We start from the raw sequence: 7,160 nt of genomic DNA, 5'->3' as shown, positions 1-7,160 counted from the left end.
GGGAGCTGCCCCTGGGACACCGCACCCACAGCAGCCACCAGGTACCTTCAGGCCAAGCTGTTCCTCCTGGCAGCCGAAACTTCGACTTCCTGACAATTATCTGTATTCTTGAGCAATGTCTGCTTCTCTTAGAAGGCTTTGAAATAGAGCTAAAACTACAAACCCCAAAATGCCATTGTCTGGTGTGCAGCAGGGAGAGCAGAGTACAAGGAAAGGATCGCCCTCCTCTACAGCCTGCAGCCCCTAGACCTGAGCTGTCCTAAATGCCCCTCAATTCCACCCAGTTGTGCTGTTTCTGAGTCTCTCTCTTCTCCTGACAGCGAGGTGCTCCTCCCTGGGCAGCTGAAGGGCCGTGAGCTGTGTTCAGAGTCAATCATTCCCACGGGAGGTCAGGGGAGTCACAGACTCTGAGGTTCTGATGACAGATGATTCCACAAGTGCACAATATTTCAGTAACTCTTGTTTAGCTGCACTAAGGAGGATCTTAGCACTCCACAGAAACTCTTTGTCCTTAAACTCTGACTTTATTCTTGAATGCTTAAAGTATAAYTTAAACTCTGATCCCACAGCAATGACAATGCCCATGTTTTCCAGCACCAAATCTGATTCAGCTCCAAATGAGATGGGTAATTAAACATCTCTGCTAAAGCCCTCAGAATAAAAAATGCCAGATTGTAACAGAAGCACACCATCAAGGAGTACAGATTGACAGTCGAATTCTGCTCAGGTAAAGGCAATTATAGCTGTGGTTTTGTCTTGTTCTAAAGCCACAGAATTATTAGGAAATGTTTGTCCTTGGTTCTAAGGAGACAAAACTTCACCTGATATTTTTGAATTTAGATTAATGAAATTTGCTTTCATTCCTTCCCCCATTCCTGTTGAATAAAGGAAAATACTTTCCATTTCCTTGTGCTGCTTCTATCACAGAAATTACTTCTCCTTTTTGGCTGAAATGTCTGGAACAAGTTAAGCTACCCCGAAAATTACTGCARTGCTGGATGTGCAAGACAGGCAAAGAGTCTGCTAACAAAGTGGGGGARGGAGAATGCTTTCAAGTTTTATAATGCTTTATAATTGCCGAGATTTTTTTTAATCCTGTTTACATTTAACTTTGCACATTAAGTTCATAACCGTGGTGTGCAACCAGGTGCAGCAGCAATATACAAAATCTTATTAAGAGGAGCAAATGAAGAAGATGGGAGGATCTGGGATGGGAAAGGAAGGGCAYTGAGATGGAATTGGCACCTGCTGATTTTCATCCTTTCCAACAATACAYTGCTTGTCAAAAAACTTGAAGGGGACCAACTTCTGCCAGTTAACRGTGCACTGGAGAGAAATAATTGGAATGAAAATGCAATGGCTCACAGCAATCTCCAGAATCTCCTGGTTCCTTGGGTTTCCATCCAGTGGGCACTGCCTTGCAGCAGCTTGGCATCATTCAAGGTCCCTCCTGCTGCTCTCCTCCCCAATTTTGCTAATTGCAGTGGTTTTTTACAAACCTTAAGTACTAAAGAGTTTCGAGCAGTTCTGGCTGGATTGAATTATTKTGTCAGCAGCTTTCAGCCCAGCCAGGAGTGCTCAAAATAAAAAATAAGTTAGGCTTTAACTTACTGGTCTCCCTTTGGGAAGTCTCTCAGCTCACACTGGTGCTTTAGCATTATCAGACCCTTCATATTATTGGATWTAGAAATGGAAGTGCCATCATCCTTATCCAGAGGCAGAAGCCCCAGACCCAGTGAGAAGTGACTCCTTTAAGATTGCTCAGAAAAATAARGGCCAAATCAGAAATTTTATCTCCATGTTGGAATTACTTAAAATTTTTATTGCTGCCACAGGAACAGAAGGACCTGTACAGAGAAGAACAAAGGAGATGTGGATTATTTCAGGGTTTATATTTCTGTGACTTTTCTGTGGTCAGTGGGTACCTGAAGAGTGGGTCCTGAGAGCCCTCCTTGCATCCCACTCACCTTTGGAAAGGGAGGGAAGGTGCCAAATCAGGGGCTGAACTCTGAATCTGGGCTGAAATCTCCAGGGAAACCCCCAGCCCAGCCACAGGCAGCGGAGGCAGCAGCTGGGGGCAGATGGGTTATACTCAGCCACTTGAAGGATCCCCAAATCTCACTGGCAAGCTCTGCTGAGCATCCCTGGGGCAGCCTGGATGCATCATCCTGCTCCCAACAAAACTCTGAACACCCTCAGACTGGGAAAAGGCACTGGAAAAAGCAGCTGGGCTCCATTCCCCTGCAAGCCCAGACCTGAGACAGCCCAGGCTCCCCAGCAGCACCTGAGAAATGGAAACTCAGCTCAAAATAAGCCCAGCAGCCCAGCCAGCCCGAGCCTGCTCAGCAGCAGGATCCTTTCCATCACATCTTCTGCAGCAAAGAGAGCAYTGAGAGCTTTTCTCATGAGRTCTGTCATCTCCCTCTGCCACCTTYAGCTCAGTGTTAGYGTGGAGCTCCCGGGGGACTCTGACCTTTGTGGGAAATGTAAAAATCATTGAGGCTTTCATATTGTTTAATATTCCTCATTGATTAGTTTCCATCTCCCTGAAGGCAAGTGGATTTGACTGAGAGCCAGAGCTCAGCAGTACCCRGTGCTGGGGGTGGGATTGAGCTTTCAGGAGAGACAGAAAGCTGACAAAATAAAATGCAGCCAATGACTTTCAAAAATAAGGACAAGAAAATTAATAACTTTCAGAGTGGATGTCTTTTTTCCTGACCTGGACTAAAATCTCKCTACCATTTGCATAAAGCTTTAACTCCCAGAGACAGCCAAACATTGACAGTTTATTTCATCTCCAAACCATGGAACTCGTTTGCTGCAGCTACAGAAACGTTATGTGGGTCTGATATTAAGGGGTTTTTTTGTGCTATGAATTGTCTCTGTTTGYTGTGCCCACCCCAGAGCAGGCTGTGGGTGCACCAGTGTGTCCTCACSAGTGATTTGGGATGCTGGGGGCACAATGGTCCCACCTCATCCCCTCTCATCCMCAGGAATTCCGAGTGCAGCCTCGAGCAGGAGGAGGAAGAGCTGCCTGCTCAGCTGGCACAGGCAGAGCAGGGAAAAGGAGAGCAGAAAGGGCACAGAGCTCAGAGTGGGGCAGTTCTCACTGAGCAGGGGCCAAAGCAGCCCCTACAAAGGTTTTCTGCATCTCCAGWCCCATCTCAGCCAACCTCACACCAATCCACACCCGTGCCAGACAAGCTGAATGAAGCAGAGCTGCTGAGTAAGGATGGGACTGGTTGAAAATCCTGTTTAATTGCCTCGAAACTTGTTTTGAGGAACCATGGGCAGTAATCTCCCTCCTAATAAAACTGCCAAGAATAGCCATGTCTGGGCAGCTCTTGCTGCTTGATTAATCTCATCTCAGCTCTGGCTTCTTTCTCCCAAAGCTTCTTCCACAAAGCCCTGACTCGCCTCGTTCCTGAGTCATCCCCAGCACAGATCCCTCTCTCCCAGGCTCTTTCTTCTGTCTCATTATATTTTTACAGCCTGGGCTGGTTCTCTTCCTCCCTCTGTCCAGCCCAGTCAGTGCTGGGATCTGTTTTATGAAGCCAGGTTTCCCATTGCCTGCCAGGAGCCCCGGTGACATTCTCCAGTGGGGATTGGTGTTCTGCACATCCCGTGCCAGGCTGGCCATGCCACAGCTTTTGGCATCAGCTCGAGTTTTTGGAATCTCTGGCATTTTCAAATTCTGTTTACAGCTCTCCCCTGTTTGCTTTAAGGTGTTTGTGCTGTCCTGTGTCAGCTTAGGTGAGGTCACTACAATAATGGCAGCAGATAATGCAGAAGTAATGAGCATTAAGAGCTGCCTTCAAATTAATCACAGCTTTAGTTATTTATTTCTAGGTACAACAGCGCACCTCCAGGCTCYCTTATCTTTTTGGGTGCACCTGGAACTGTGAAAGCTTTAAACTTGCAAATCCAAAGCTTAAACAGGGTAAATAGTTCTGCTTCAAACACTTCAGTATGGTAATAAAAAAAAAAATAAGGAAGAAAAGAAAAATGGYGATCTATATTTGGGCTTTGGATTTGTTGGGTGTGCAGGAGAGGAAGGTTTGGGGGARTTTATGGATTTGTGCAGGAGCTGAAAATCTTCTGCCTGCTTTGCAGCCCTCATTGCACCATGTGCAGAAAGGAGAGAACTTCTCCTGCTCTTGCCAATGTGAGCCCCAGCACTGCCCACCCATCCATCCATCCATCCTGAATGGTTCTGCTGCAAAGTGGACACAGGGCATGGATTTCCCCCAGTTCTATCCCAATTCCTTTAAAAATTGCCTTTTCAGCATCTCTTTTTGCATCTCAGGATGAAACTTGCCTTCCTCCCGCTTGCAGCTATTTCTGGAAACTTTATAAAGTCTTCAGGAAGGAGAATTATTTTCCCCCTTCACTCCTGGACCCTGCAAAATTCTAAAAAAACCAGATTTCATCACTTTCCTAGAAAAACAATAGTGACATCAGTGTGGGAWGTCTGACCTAGGAGCCAAGAATGGGATTGTCACAGCCTTTGGGGTCTGTCACACCTGACTCCCCAAGGTTTAACTTTTGGCCAGGATCTTGCMAGTTCTCAGGGCTTGTAAAAAGGATTTGTGCTACACAAGCCACCTTTTAGCTTTTTGCAGCGAATCTGGGCACTGTGCACAAGAAAAAGAAGAGCCTCAGCAGCAATTCACTGACCCATGAATAAAATTTGATGAGGAGATGCCTCCATTCCGTCCTGACCACTTTTCCCATTTAAAACATTTAAAACACACTTCCCAAAGTAGCTGGTGGCTGGTTGTGAGCAGTGAGTAAATCTGCACAGAGGATGCAACTCAGGTGAACCTGCATTTAATGTCAGTGAGAAACCCTAATGCAAGGGGTCAAACCCTCTGGTTTTAAGATACATTTYGGAATTCAAGGGCAGTCAGATCCATTTCCCATCTCTTCTTTGGGAAGAACAGACAAGGATCCACGTGCTTTCTGCAGGCTCAAAAAGCCAGGAGCCAGAGCCAGCTTCCAATCCAGTCAAATTTATTGTCTTTGCAGCCTTGACTTTCACCGCCCTCCCCACTCTGAGCTTCTCATTTCTCAGTGTTTGGGGCTGGCTGGCAGGTTTTCAGTTCCCATCAGCAGAATAAGGAGGATGGCTACCCCAAGAGCCTGGGAGAGCTCAGAAGAGCCGGGGGATGGCTGGAGAAGGGAGTGAGACAGCGATGTCTTTGCTGTGGGGACAATGAAGAGGGACAGCAGTGCCACAGCACAGCCCTACCTGCTGCTGCTCAGCAATCACCCCGCTGAGCTGGGCTTTGCCCCCTCTCTGCTTTCTCACTATTAGGATTTATGGGCAGGAAGGTGCCCAGCTGCATCTGAGCGCAATAAACCTCTGGTGGCTGCTAAAAACCAGCGAGCTGCTCTCCCTGCTTGTTAGCAGGCAGGAAGATGGAAGGAAGTGGGAGGAATCCAGAGGGTGAGGTTTTCTAATGCCTCACTCCTCAGTGCCSAACCCAGAGCTATTTATGGTGCAATTATCACCGCAGACAGACTCCTTTATCATCCAGCCAATATTCTGGGTGGAAATCCTATTGCAGCCCAGCCACTCCATACATCATCTGGGCACGGGCAAYGGCCAGGTGAAGAGGTTTGCTTGCAGAAAACATATCTGCCAGCATCTGTCAGGCCCTGGCAGCCCTGCTCAGCCTSTGTTTATGGCCAGGGAGGAGGCTGTGTCCTCCTGTCCTCCCAGCAGGGCCCAGGGCAGTGGGAGCAGGTGACAACAGTGTAGGGTTGTTCTGCACAGCAATGCCAATGGGGGCTTCCCATGGGAATCTGCTCGTTTTGGGGCATGATGGATGGGTTTAACCAGGAACACAAACAGCAGCAAGGCTTCTGGCTGAGCACGGCTCAGGGCAGCAGTGGAGGGAGAGGGATGGCAGGGAAGTGACAGGAGGTGAGTTTTGAATCCCCCGTGGTTCCGTAAATGAGGCACCAGGCAGGGAGGGGAGTGGAGCACCCTACACCCTGGCCATGTCTCTGAAGAGCCTCTGTGCACCCCCTGTGCACCCCCAAGATCTGGGACACCCTCCTCACCTCCTGCCTGGCCCAATTGCCTGAGTCAGGGCTGCAAGAATCACCCCCAAGTTCCATCATCTGCAAGTTTTTCTTCTTTTCTTTTTTCTCTTCCCAAAATTCCTTTTACTCTAGAGGGGAGACTGCACCGCTCTCCTTAGTCAGTGCTGGAATCTCTCACAAAGTTTGGCTGCACTTCTCCATGGGGCTAGAGGGTCTTGGAGCAAAATCCCACTCAGCCCCTGTGGCTGGTTTGGGACACGACCAGAGCAGATTGAGTCATGGATAAGACCAGTGAGGTCAGGTTTCCTCTTAAACACCCCTCTCAAGAAACGATTGTGGTGTAGATTCTGTGATGTCTAACAAGGGCTGAGCATCCCTTTCCCCTCCCCGTTGGAGGATGCATTTCTTTCACCCATTTTTTTCCCCATCCATATGTGGATTCCCAAATCCACAGCCCTTGACAGAACATGGGTGTATCCAGAAGCCTCTTCCCCTGTGTCCACCACCACCCCTTATTTATCCTTCACCACAGAACCAGGATCTATTTATTAATGAATGAGCCTCAATACTYACAAAAAGTGAAATTCCTGAGGCATGGGAGCTGAAATAACCATCACTCACCTTGCCTGTTTACCTTCTAATTGTCACTGACTTCTGCCTTTTCACGTTCATTGTGCTTGAAAAGGGAAGAATAGATCTAGGCAGTGTAATTTAATACACCAAACATACCAGCTTAATTGCAATCCCATAAGCCAGACGCACAAAACTCTAAACAAATTCGATTAATTTATTTCAATTTGCACAAGTCTTCCTCTCAGACTGTAATTAATGGAGGGAAACAATTAAGGTAAACACAGCCCAGCTGAGAGAGCTGTCCTTGCTAAAAGTCACATTTTATTTTAATAATGCTGTATTTATAAAAGTTCCATGCTTTTAACAAGTTTTCCATTCCCTCGATATTTAATCAGTCCTGTAAATATTTTGCCTGGGCTCAAAGGGTTTTGTGAAATCAGGAATCAGCAGGGAGAGACCAAATCACTGATGGGCAATTGGGATGGATGTGGCTGTGGGCAGAGACTCAGGCAAGGAGCCAGTATTTATATACGTAA

Source organism: Malurus melanocephalus, unplaced genomic scaffold, assembly GCF_030028575.1.
Source record: "Malurus melanocephalus ecotype Western Australia unplaced genomic scaffold, MMel_1.1 scaffold_482, whole genome shotgun sequence".
Taxonomy (NCBI): domain Eukaryota; kingdom Metazoa; phylum Chordata; class Aves; order Passeriformes; family Maluridae; genus Malurus; species Malurus melanocephalus.
This window is presented reverse-complemented; position numbering follows the sequence as displayed.